A 12,999-nucleotide genomic window follows, 5' to 3' on the forward strand; every position below is an offset into this window, starting at 1 on the left:
AATAAAACCACACATATATGGACAGCTAATTTTTGACAAAGGAGCTAAGAACATACAATGGAGAAAGGAAAGTCTCTTCAATAAAAGGTGTTGGGAAAACTGGACAGCCACATGCAAAAGAATGAAAGTGGACCATCTGCTATCGCCATTCAAAAAATTAACTCAAAATGGATCAACGACCTGAAGGTGAGACCCGAAACTATAAAACTCATAGAAGAAAATATAGGCAACACACTATTTGACATTGGTCCTAAAGGAATCTTTTCGGATGACATGCCTACCCAGACTAGGGAAACTAAGGAAAAAATAAACAAGCGGGACTTTATCAGATTAAAGAGCTTCTACAAGACAAACGAAACCAGAATCAAGATGAACAGACAACCCACCAGCTGGGAGAGAATATTTGCAAAACATACATCTGACAAGGGGTTGATCTCCATAATATATAAAGAACTCACACAACTGAACAACAAAAAGGCAAACAACACGATCAAAGAATAGGCAGAGGAAATGAACAGACACTTCTCCAAAGAAGATATACATATGGCCAATAGGCACATGAAAAGATGTTCAACATCATTAATCATCAGGGAAATGCAAATCAAAACAACCCTAAGATATCACCTCACGCCCGTTAGAATGGCTATAAATACCAAGACAAAAAACAACAAATGTTGGAGAGGATGTGGAGAAACAGGAACCCTCATACACAGCTGGTCGGAATGCAAACTGGTGCAGCCTCTATGAAGAAGCGGATGCATATTCTTCAAAGAATTAAAAATAGAGATGCCCTATGACCCAGCCATCCCATTACTGGGAATCTATTCAACAAACCTGAAATCAACAATTCAAAGAGGCTTATGCACCCCTATGTTCATTGCAGCATTATTCACCATAGCCAAGAAGTGGAAGCAACCTAAGTGTCCCTCGACTGATGACTGGATCAAGAAGATGTGGTATACTACTCAGCCATAAAAAAAGACAAAATCGTCCCATTTGCAACAACATGGATGGGCCTGGAGAGTATTATGTTAAGTGAAGTAAGCCAGAAGGAGAAAGACAAATACCGTATGATCTCACTCATATGTGGAATATAAACCAACACATGGACAGAGAAAACTGTATTGTGGTTACCAGGGGCTATGGGGGTGGGGGTGGGCACAAGGGGTGAAGAACAAACAAAAATGTACAACTCATTTCACAGTGTTAAAAACCATTAAACAAAAAGATTCTGGAAAGCATACATGGCAAACCAAAACCTGTATAAGCCCTTCCTTCTGCATCCTCAGAAAGAAACCCGATTATATAAAATTACAAAGATGTGGCTAAATTAGTCAGATGTCTACTGTAGTAATCAATTTATTAATTTTGATGTACATACTAATTTAAAATAACACCTCATGAAAAATAATATATTTATTATTTAGAGATACCTTTTTTTACTCTTCCATTTCACAAAGTAAGTTTATTCAAACTTGTCACAGGTATTCTTCGAAATCAGTAACACTGTAATCATCAGAGCCACTTTCTTCCAGAGCATATTATCTTCTAAGTTGTTGGATCTGAAGCAATTGTTAAAAGCATGTAAGATGCCATCACTGGAAAATTTATGCCAAGTTGCAAGTACTATTTCCATAACATATAAGTAGCTTGTTTTTATTTTCCTTTTTTCTTTGTACTATATTTTCTTGAAATTCATAATATAACTCTTTCTAAATAGTTTTTTAGAGTGTTCTTTAAATGCACATGTACAACTGTATCCAATATTTGAGACCATAATCCCAGGAATAATTACTAAGTCTATGTTAAGATTCTTTGCATTTTTAAAAACTGATTTCATCAGTGACCTCTCTAAGCTTCCAAAATTAGCATCAGTTGACATCATTTCAGGTAAATATGTCTCTCTCAGACACTAGTTTGTCATCAAAATAATTAAGGAACGCTGTAATAAAAATGGCTAATATTCATTGGGTGCTCACTAAATGCTAGACACTGTTCCATAGCCTTACATGCACTAACTCATCTAGTTCTCTCAGTGACCATATGGGGTGCTATTTTTCTCTTTATTTTTATGGATGAGAAAACTGAAGAATGGAGAGGTAAAGTAACTCACTAAGCTCGCACTGCTGGTCCAGACTGCAGCCAGATTCGGCAGGAGCATCCAAGCTCTGAGTCTTACTCTGAACTATCATCCAACACATCCCCCTGGGTCATGAGGGCACAACACGAAATAGTGTAGAAGGATGCAAACCAAATTACCTGATGGATAACTTAGGGAGGAAACACATTCATCCCCTTATCTTCAAGTGTATATTGTAACTGATTTCATTGATGTAAAACTTCTTCCAGGTCTGTCCATAGGCACATCTGTAAACTTGGACCGTCTACCCTGGTGGCTCTACTGTCCCTCGCAGGCCCCCAGTTCTCTAGGTGTCTACCTTCCTTTGCACATCAGGTCCATACTTCTCTCTGAGAAGGGTTTCCTTCTTGACAGTTCTGCAACGGACTGAACGTTTGTGTCCCGCCAAAATTCATATGTTGAATCCTAACTTCCAATGTGCTGGTGTTAGAAAGTGACTAGGCCATGAGAGTGGAGCCCTTGTGAATGGGACTAGCGCCCTTCTAGAAAGAGGCCAGAGATACTAGCTTGCTCTCTTTCAGCCACGTGAAGACACAGCAAGAAGATGTTCATCTGCAACATGGAAGTGGGCTCTCACCAGGACCAGACCACGCTGGCACCCTGATGTCCGACTTCCAGCCTGCAGAACTGTGAGAAATAAATGTCTGTTGTTTATAGGCCACCCAGTCTGTGGTATTGTGTCATAGCAGCCCAAACAGACTAGGACGAGTCCCTAGTTCAAATTCTAAATGATGGGAAATAAATGCCCAGTTCTTGTGTCCTTTGCATACTGCTGGCGTTGGAAGCTGGACGGCCTTGAAGGGGCTTCCTTTCTGGTGAGAACCTCAGGGTGACAGTCGAGTCCCCTAGCTAGAAGGGAGACGGGTGGAGCAGTTTCCTTTGGAGGAGGAAGTGGGGGAGCAGGCACCAGCTGTCACACCCAGTACCTTGCCCACTTGCCAGAACCAAGTAAAGCGAGGAAAAGTCCATGCGAAAGTAGTCACACTGCCAAGATGAGGTGTTACAAAAATCTCAAAAGCCAAAAGTGCTTTCAAGGTTTTCTTTGTGCCATTTTAAGGATTGCTCTGAACGACAGATAGCACTCTGCAGGGCATGCTGGTGAATTGTGCTCTTTTTGCTTGTATACATAGTTCTCAAACCGTTGTCTGTGGACTACTTTTGGACTGCATGTGTCCGAATACATAGACAGCTCCTTAAAAATTCAGATCCTGGGAATTTACCATGAGCAATTTTGCTTCAGCAAGTATAGACTTGGGCCTAAGAGTCTAGATTTTTAAAACCTCCTCTGGGGTAATTCTGACAAGCAATCAGGTTTAGAACCACTGATATGGTGCCAGATATAAGTATACATTATTTCTGTTCAGAACAATGAGTCTAATTCCATTCTCTTTTTCTTCTTGTTCTCTCAACTGCACTGCATTCTCTTTATTGGTAGAACTTGCTTCATACAACAGAGAACCTAACACAGTTGCTCAGCCTACTTCTCATGCTCAACTTTAGCTTTGTGGAACAAAAGCCTCGAGAGGGCTGTATTCAAAACACTCGGGAGAAATGCAAAAACCCAGTCTATGCGCGGGCTTCGCAGAAGACAGAGGGCTCGGCGCACCTTAAACCTCACCTTAAACTTTTTTGATCTTTCATCATCTTTCAACCTCAAACTAACTCACGTGAACTCAGGATTGCATCTCACAATCCATGCTTCTAATTCTAAAACTTAACCAAAAGGAATGAAACACTGGGTTTTCAGATAAAAAAAAAAAACAGCTTATGACAGGAAGGTGGCCCGGGAAGGTTAGCAAAACTTTAAAGGAACCACCACAGCATTGCTTAAATAAATAAATAGCATTGGCTTTTATGAAAAGAGAGAAAAAGAAATGTTTAACACTTAACAGCTTTTCTCCACTGCAAGGAGAACTCCTACAAGTGATATATGACAACCCTTCTGGAACTCTTTAAACCTCTCCAGCCTCAGTTTAAACTTGAAATATTTCTTTTCCAGTGTATACACGTTGACTTTTGAACCCTTGGGCCCAGCTGACTAATCTGAGCTTCAGAGAATGAAGCAGAAAAGGGGAACCTGAGACCGCCAGGCCTTCAGTGGGGGAGGATTATGGAGGAACCGAGAGGGTTGTGATGGCTACACAGAGTCAAGGGGAGGGATGTTCCAAAGTTTCCTAAGAAGGGAAACCTTGCACTGAAGTGGGAATTCGATTTTACATGATGGCAATGTCTGTGCTGGTTTCACCAATTCTGGTGTTCCTGAGGGATGAACTGGTGTGACACCACAGGACAGAAGTTTCAGTCACTTTCAGGACTTAAGGAAGGTGAAACCTTTCAGCTTAGGCCCCTGTGAGCCAGTCAAGGGTCAAGTCTAGAAAGGCTCGGAGCCTGAATCCATCCAATGTGGTTGCGTTCTGTTCCAGCCAAGCTCCTCTGGACCCCAGCTGGGAAAAGGGGACCTCAGATCTAGTCAGATCTAGTCATCGCAGCTTCCATAGGTCGCCATGAGGCAGGTAATAGCCCAGGCGCCGTCACTGGACCTCATAGTCGCCCTCCTTCTTTCGCTGGCAGACAGTGACTTGTGAGGTGAGGAGAGTGCATCAGAATGGTCCAGTCAGTTGCCCAGTATGGGAGACTCCAGGGGAAGGAGATGCCAAAGTCACAGAGACCCGATGCCTCCTGTGTCTCCTTCTTCCTTTTGTCCATTTAATTTTCACCCTCAGTCCTTCTTTTCCTTCCCTTTTCCCTCTTTTGGCTCTCTCTCCCTCTCTTTCCCCTACATGTTCTAGCTTAATTGAGGTATTAATGACATACTGTAAACTGCATACATTTAAAGTGAACAGTTTGATACATTTTGATTATACTTATTCAACCAACACCACAATCAAGAAAAGGAATGCCCATCCTCCCCAAATTTCCTCATGCTCATTTTAATTCCTCCTTCCCTGCCGTTTGCAAACATATTCTCAGTCCCAGGCAACCAGTGATCAGGTATATGTCCCTATAGATTTTCCTGTATTTTCCAAGAACTTTTATAAATGGGATCATATACTATGTACTCATTTTTTACTGGCTTCTTTCACTCAGAATAATTATTCTGAGATTTATGCTTGTCATTGCATGTACTATGAATTCATTCCTATCCCCAACCCTTCCATGGCAGCACTGTGCACACGCCCGAGCGCTTCCCAGGTTGGCGTGAGAGCCAATAGTACTGCTGCATCCCCAAAAGTAGGAATGCGCCTCGGTGCAACTCTGGGAGGTGTTGGCAGCAGCCCTGGACCTGCACATGAATGCTTTCCTGGATGGTTGGAAATCCCACCGTGCCAATGGAGTCCCAATGATTGGCCAATGCTCAGAACCCTTGAAGAAGCCCCACCCACCAAGCACAAAGGCTGGCATGAGCATAAGAAAAGGCAGCAGCAGATACGCGCACATGCAAATGCTTCTCCCAGATGGCACAAATACCCATAGTAGTGCTGTGGTCACACAACTGGGTACGTGCCTCCGTGTGGCGGCAGCTCTGAGCCCAGTGTGAATGCTTTCTCAGCGGGTGGGAACACCCACTGTACCAACAGAACTTCCAGCATATGGGGTGGGATCAGAGACACACCTCATGCTTCCCCCACAGTGGTAGCAGGTGGAATCTGTGAGCTGATACTACCACAAATACGCAGGCAAAAGATTAGTTCATCAAACAACATAAGAAACTACAGTAAAAATTCAGAGCAGAAGGAAATGACAAGTCTCCAGAAACCAACCTTGAAGTCACAGAAATTTACAATCTAAATGACAGAGAATTCAAAATAACTGTCATAAAGAAACTCACCAAGTTACAGGAATGTTCAGACAGTTCGATGAACTCAGAAATAAAATTAATGAGGAAAAGGAATACTTCATCAAAGAGACTAAAACTATTAAACAAAACCCAGAAATTCTGGATATGAAAAACATAATTAGTGAGATAAAAAAGAATCTAGAATCCTTAAAAAATAGATCTGATATTATGGATGAAAGAATTAGTGATTTAGAGGACAGAAATATAGAAATGCTTCCAGTGGACGAGGAGAGAGAAGTCAGATTTTTAAAAAATGAAGGAATTCTTGGAGAAATATATGACTCAATTATAAAAGCAACATAAGAATTATACTTATTCTGGAGGGAGAAAAGAGGGAGAAAGGAGCAGAGAGCTTGTTCAAAGAAATAATAGCTGAGAACTTCCCAAACCTGGGGAAGAACCGGACTTACAAATACATGAAGCCAACAGAATGCCTAATTACATCAATGCTGAAAGACCTTCTCCAAGGCATATAATAGTAAAATTGCCAAAAGCCAATGACAAAGAAAAAATATGAAGGGAAGCAAGACAGAAGAAAATAACCTACAAAGGAACCCCTATCAGGCTTTCAGCATATTTCTTGGCAGAAACTTTACAGGCAAGGAAAGAATGGAATGATATATTAAAAATAGTGAAAGACAGAAACTTTCAGCCTAGAATACTCTATCCAGTGAAACGATCCTTATGATACAATGGAGAAATAAAAGTTTTCCCAGATAAAAAAAGGCTGAGGGAGTTCATCGCCACGAGATCTCCCCTACAAGCAATGATCAAGAACGCCCTCATACCTGAAACAAAAAGAAGGCAAATGTCTACAAAGCTTTGAGCAAAGAGATAAATAGACAGACAAAATCAGAAAGCTACAGCTCTGTTTCACAACAGGGTAGCAAATGCTTAATTATAACTTAAAAGAAGAAGGGAAGGAAAGCATCAAAAGTAACTATAAACACTTCAGCTTAGTCACAAACGCACAACACAAAAATGAATAACTTGTGACAACAATAACTCAGAAAGAGAAGAGGAAAGGGATGGAACCTGCTTAGACTAATGGAGATAAGAGGCTAGCAGAAGATGGACTATCTCATCTATGAGATCTTCATACAAACCTCACAGTAACCATCAAACAAAAAATCAGAGCAGAGCCATAGATCATAAAAAAAGAGAAAACCTCCACAGAAAACCCCCAAAATGAAATGGTAGTCAGAAACACAAGGGAAGAGAAACAATGGAAATATAGATTAAGTGGGATTAAGTCCTCATGTATCAATAATCACTCTAAATGTAAATCGATTGAATTCTCCAATCAACAGACACAGAGTTGTGGGGTGGATTAGAAAACAAGACCCAACAATATGCTGCCTCCAGGAAACACATCTCAGCTCTAAAAACAAACAGGCTCAGAATGAAGGGATGGGAGACGATACTCCAAGCAAATGGCAAATAAAAGAAAGTATGTGTTGGCATACATATATCAGACAAAGCCGACTTCAAGATAAAAAAGACTATGAGATACAAAGAGGGGGGATATATAATGATAAAGGGGACTTTCCACCAAGACGACATAACACTTATAAAGATATATGCACCTAACACAGCAGCACAAAAGAATATAAAGCAACTATTAATAGACCTAAAGGGAGAAATTAACAGCAACACAATAATAGCAGGGGACCTGAACAACCCACTTACATCCATGGATAAATCATGCAGAGAAAGACAACAAGTAAATAGTGGAATTAAATGAAACATATGATCAGATGAACTTAATCGATATATATAAAGCATACCCTCCCCAAACAGCAGAATACACATTCTTCTTAAGTGCACATGGAACATTCTCAAAGATAGACCATATGTTGTGAAACAAGGCAAGCCTGAATAAATTTAAGATGGAAATCATATCAAGCTTCTTTTCTGACCACAATGCTATGACACTAGAAATCAACTACAAGAACAAAGATGGGGAAGTCACAAATATGTGGAGACTAAAGAACACAGGACTGAAGAACCATTGGATCAATGAACAAATCAAAGGAGAAATCAAAAAATACCTGAAGACAAATGAAAATGAAAAGACAACAAAACAACTCTTATGGGATGCAGCAAAAGCAGTTCTAAGAAGGAAATTCATAGCAATACAAGCGCACCTCAACAAACAAGAAAAATACCAAATAAGTAACCTTAAACTACACCTAATAGAACCAGAAAATGAAGAACAAATGAAGCCCAAAGTCAGCAGAATGAGGGAAATAATAAAAATTAGAGCAGAAATAAATGAAATAGAGACTAAAAAAACAGTAGAAAGGATCAATGAAACAAAGAGCTGGTTCTTTGAGAAGACTGAAACAAAATTGACAGACCCTTAGCCAGACTCACTAATAAAAAAAGAGGGAAGGCTCAAAGACATAAAATTGGAAATGAAAGAGAAGAAATTACAACAGATACCACAGAAATCAAAAGGACAATCAGAGAATACACTGAACAACTTACATGCCACCAATTTCAATAACCTAAAACAAATAGATAAATTCTTAGATTCATACAACCTCCCAAAACTGAATCAAGAAGAAATAGAGAGGGCCTGCCCTGTGGTTTGGTGGTTAAGTGCGCGCGCTGCAATGCTGGTGGCCCGGGTTCGGATCCCGGGTGCGCATCGAGGCACCACTTCTCCCTCCATCCTGAGGCCGAGTCCCACATACAGCAACTAGAAGGATGTGCAGCTATGACATACAACTATCTACTGGGGCTTTGGGGGGAAAAAATAAAATAAATAAAACCTTAAAAAAAAAAAAAAAGAAGAAATAGAGAAAATGAACAGACCAATCACAAGTAAAGAGATCAAAATGGTTATCAAAAACCTCCCAAAAAACAAAAGTCCAGGACCAGATGGCTTCTCTGGAGAATTCTACCAAATATTCAAACAAGATTTAATACCTATGCTTCTCAAACTATTCCAAACAGTTGAAGAAGATGGAACACTTCCTAATTCATTCTATGAGGCCAACATCACCCTGACAGCAAAAGCAGGCAAGGACAGCACAAAGAAGGAATATTACAGGCCAAAATCACTGATGAACACAGATGCAAAAATCCTCAACTAAATATCAGCAAATCGAACACAGCAATATATTAAAGGGATCATATACCATGATCAAGTGGAAATTATACCAGGGATGCCGGGATGGTTCAACATCCACAAATCAATCAATGTGATACACCACATTAAGAAAATGAGGAATAAAAATCACATGATCCTCTCCACAGATGCAGAGAAAGGATTTGACAAGATCCAACATCCATTTATGATAAAAACTCTCAATAAAATGGGTATAGAAGGAACGTACCTCAACACAGTAAAGGCCATATATTACAAACCCACAGCCAACATCATACTTAATGGTGAAAAAATTAAAGCCATTCCTCTGAGAACAGGAAGAAGACAAAGGTGCCCACTCTCGCCACTCGCATTCAACATAGTACTGGAGGTTTCGGCCAGAGCAATTAGGCTGGAAAAAGAAATAAAAGGAATCCAAATTGGAAAGGAAGAAATAAAACTCTTGCTGTTTGCAGATGACATGATTGTAAATATAGAAAACCCTAAAGAATCCATCAGAAAACTATTAGAATAATCAACAACTACAGCAAAGTTGCAGCGTACAAAATCAACTCACCCCAGTCAGTTGCAATTCTATACTCTAATAATGAACTAACAGATAGAGAACTCAAGAATACAGTCCCATTTACAACTGCAACAAAAAGAAAAAAGTGTCTAGGGATAAATTTAACCAAAGAGGTTAAAGACCTATACAATGAAAACTATAAGACATTATTAAAAGAAATCAATGATGACCTGAAACAATGGGAAGATATTCCATGCACATGGATTGGAAGAATAAACACAGTTAAAATGTCCATATTACCTAAAGTAATCTACAGATTCAATGCAATCACAATCAGAATCCCAATGACATTCTTCATAGAAATAGAACACAGAATCCTAAAATATGTATGGAATAACAAAAGACCTCGAATAGCCAAAGCAATCCTGAGAAGAAAGAACAAAGCTGGAGGCATCACAATCTTAACTTGAAAATATATTACATAGCTATAGTAATCAAAATGGCATGGTACTGGCACACAAGCAGACTCATAGATCAATGGAACAGAACTGAAAGCCCAGAAAGAAAACCACACATCTGTGGTCAGTTAATCTCTGACAAAGGAGCCAAGATCATACAATGGAGAAAGGAAAGTCTCTTCAATAAATGCTGTTGGGAAAACTGGACAGCCACATGCAAAAGAATGAAAGTAGATCATTATCTTCATCCATACACCAAAATTAAAACGAATTGGATAAAGACTTGAATCTAACACTTGAAACATAAAACTCCTAGAAGAAAATATACGCAGTACAGGCTTTGACATCGGTCTTAGCAGCAGCTTTTCCAATACCATGTCTACTCAGGCAAGGGAAAGAAAAGAAAAAATATACAAATGGGACTACATGAGACTAAAAGGCTTCTGCAAGGCAAAGGAAACGATGAATAAAATGAAAAGATAGGGCCGGCCCAGCGGCTTAGTGGTTAAGTGCGCGCGCTCTGCTACTGGCGGCCCAGGTTCGGTTCCCGGACGCGCATAGACGCACCTCTTGTCCAGCCATGCTGAGGCTGCGTCCCACATACAGCAACTAGAAGGATCTGCAACTATGACATACAACCATCAACTGGGACTTTGGGGAAAAGAAAAAGGAGGAGGATTGGCAATAGATGTTGAAGGAAGTAAATTATATTAATAATTTAAAAGTTACTACCTTAGAGACAGGCACCTCCATGCCCTAAGGATTCCTGGTATAGGAGGGAACGTTTATCAATCCTGACTGACTCTATTCATGAAAGACCCACCCTAAACTGTTCGGGGAAGAATTGAGAACAAGAGAGTGCTCCAGAGGGATAAGTTTGGGAGGGTCGGGGTGGAGGGGGTCCAGATGGGGACGCGTGTGTGTAACCTGATAATCGCTTCGCGCCATAGCAATTCGCGCCATAAAATGTAACTGTTTAAATGTTTTAAATTAGCCAATCATGTAAGACCACGCCAACCTTTTCCCGCTTTGTGCTTCCAAACCTTATATAAGAAATTGCCCTTTAAGGTCCGGGGTCGACTCCTCTGTCTCCTGCGAGAGACACGTGTCAGCCCGGAGCGCCACTTAATAAAACTCTTACCTCTTGCGTTTGCATCAAGCTCGGTCTTCTGTGTCTGTGGGTCCGCGCCTTCCCGAGGGTGGAGTTGGGGTTCCCTTTTTGGGATCCTACATTTGGGGGCTCGTCCGGGATCGGTGCGGTCACCCCAGACTCCGAAGACCCCTTGGAGGTAAGCCTGAGTGACTGGGTGTGTGAGTGTGTGCGGCGCCGCGAAGCATTATTTTGGTCTCGGTATCTGGGCAGCCGCCGCTTCGGGCCGTGAGGGCCAAGCGGCTGCAGTGGCAGACGTGCTGGGAACTGCAGGCTGCAACCCTGGGGGACGCCCCAAGGGACAAGGGGAGTCAGGAAAGCCTGACCACCACCCTTCAGGTGGAAAAAGAAACGGCATTCTTTTTCCCAAGGAGGATGCGGAAACCCCTCCCATCTGAAGCCGCCTTCGGTTGGTTTGTAGAGACGCCAACCGGGCGAGATTGTTTGTTTTGGTGTGTCTTTGATGTTCATTGTTCTGTTTTTGTTCGTCACGTGGACCTCATTTGACGGGATGAGATCCTACAGCTGGAGGACCTGCCTTCTCCCTGGACTACTGCAGATGATGAGATACGGGAACGCCTGACAAAAGCCGGCAAAAAGGTAAGATTTCTTACCACGTCAGCCTCCCGGAATCTCTATCTGCGGAGTCCGGCGGAAGGGAATGGTGAGAATTCTTTTCTCTTTCTAAATTTAGATTGGCAGGAGAAAATATTTGGGAAACTATTTTCTTGGGCTTTTAGTGACTTTTGGTTTAAATTTGGTAGAGTACTCTTGGTTTTTGATCTTGATCCCTTTTCCTCCCAAAGGTAGTCTCTGTTTTTCTCTTTTGTCTGTGTCTTTTGTCATAAGAAGGAAATACCATAGGGTAGGACGCAGGCATAGGCCCTATTAGCCTGCTGTCCGGGCCGGCCCCACAGACCGATGAGTTTGCGGGTCTCACCAGACCGGCGTCTACAAACTTTGCTGTGGGTTATTATGCACATGAAGTGAAGGAAGTGAAGGTCATTGCCGAGGGCATCTTGGAAGCCAAAAAGGCCGCAAATTTAAGTGGGCGCGGGTCGAGCAGTTAAGAGCCATTAGGGCGCTCGCCACTTTCAGAAGACTCCCGTGACAGGATAAGTTGGGTCACGGAACGGGGTAGATGACACAGGTCCCCCGCCAACTGCAAGAAAAATGTCCGTGCAACGATGAGGTACTCTGTAAAAGCACACAGGTCCCCAACCCTGTGGCACCTCCCCCCCCAGGTATTATTTTGGCTCCAAGAGACCTAAGGCGTGGCTAAAGCTGTCATTGTGCACATAAGAAAAAAAAAAAAAAAAAAACCGGATGAAATTTTTCCTTCTGTCTTGTTCTGTGTCCTGAGAAAACTTGGCTTTGTGACCAGTGAGAATATTCTCCTTGGTCTCCACCATACGGAAGGTGCATTTACCGGGGTGCACCTTGGTGGCCAGTCGAGTACACTGGGGTTCCGAACTGTCTCTGTCCGGCTGTGCCAAGCTCTCAGGGGAGTCTGAATATCTTTGGGAGTGAATTCTGTGGATCATGGGGGCTACATCATCTGCGCCCTCACCAGGGACGCCTCTTGCGTCCATGGGAAAGATTTATTCTAAGCGTGGAAAGTTACCTCCGGGTCTTTCCTTAAAAAGGCTTATTGGTTCGAGTCACTATTGGAATAAATATACAAGTGAAGATCCTACTCGTCAATGGCCAGACCGCTGATCCTTTGAATTGGAAAAACTTCTAAATTAGGGAAAAAAATATTTTGAGAGCTCTCACATAATTGCTTAATTGGT

At 41.7% G+C, this 12,999-nt stretch overlaps 1 protein-coding gene across 18 annotated transcripts in view; it reads right to left on the reverse strand.

Annotated features, from left to right (window-relative positions):
• LOC147917172 (mucin-16-like) overlaps positions 1–12,999 on the reverse strand; it is a 66,920-nt gene that overhangs the window by 38,119 nt on the left and 15,802 nt on the right. The window contains exon 9 of one of the 18 annotated variants that reach the window (XR_015551864.1): positions 8,706–9,484. The exons of the other annotated variants lie outside the window; for them this stretch is intronic. The gene's annotated coding sequence lies outside the window, so the exon portion shown is untranslated. Of the gene's footprint in view, positions 1–8,705; positions 9,485–12,999 lie in introns of those variants that run through there. 18 annotated transcript variants of the gene reach the window in all.

This window comes from Ceratotherium simum, chromosome 4 (assembly GCF_057802395.1).
Source record: "Ceratotherium simum simum isolate JZ-2026a chromosome 4, ASM5780239v1, whole genome shotgun sequence".
In the NCBI taxonomy this organism is placed as follows: Eukaryota; Metazoa; Chordata; class Mammalia; order Perissodactyla; family Rhinocerotidae; genus Ceratotherium; species Ceratotherium simum.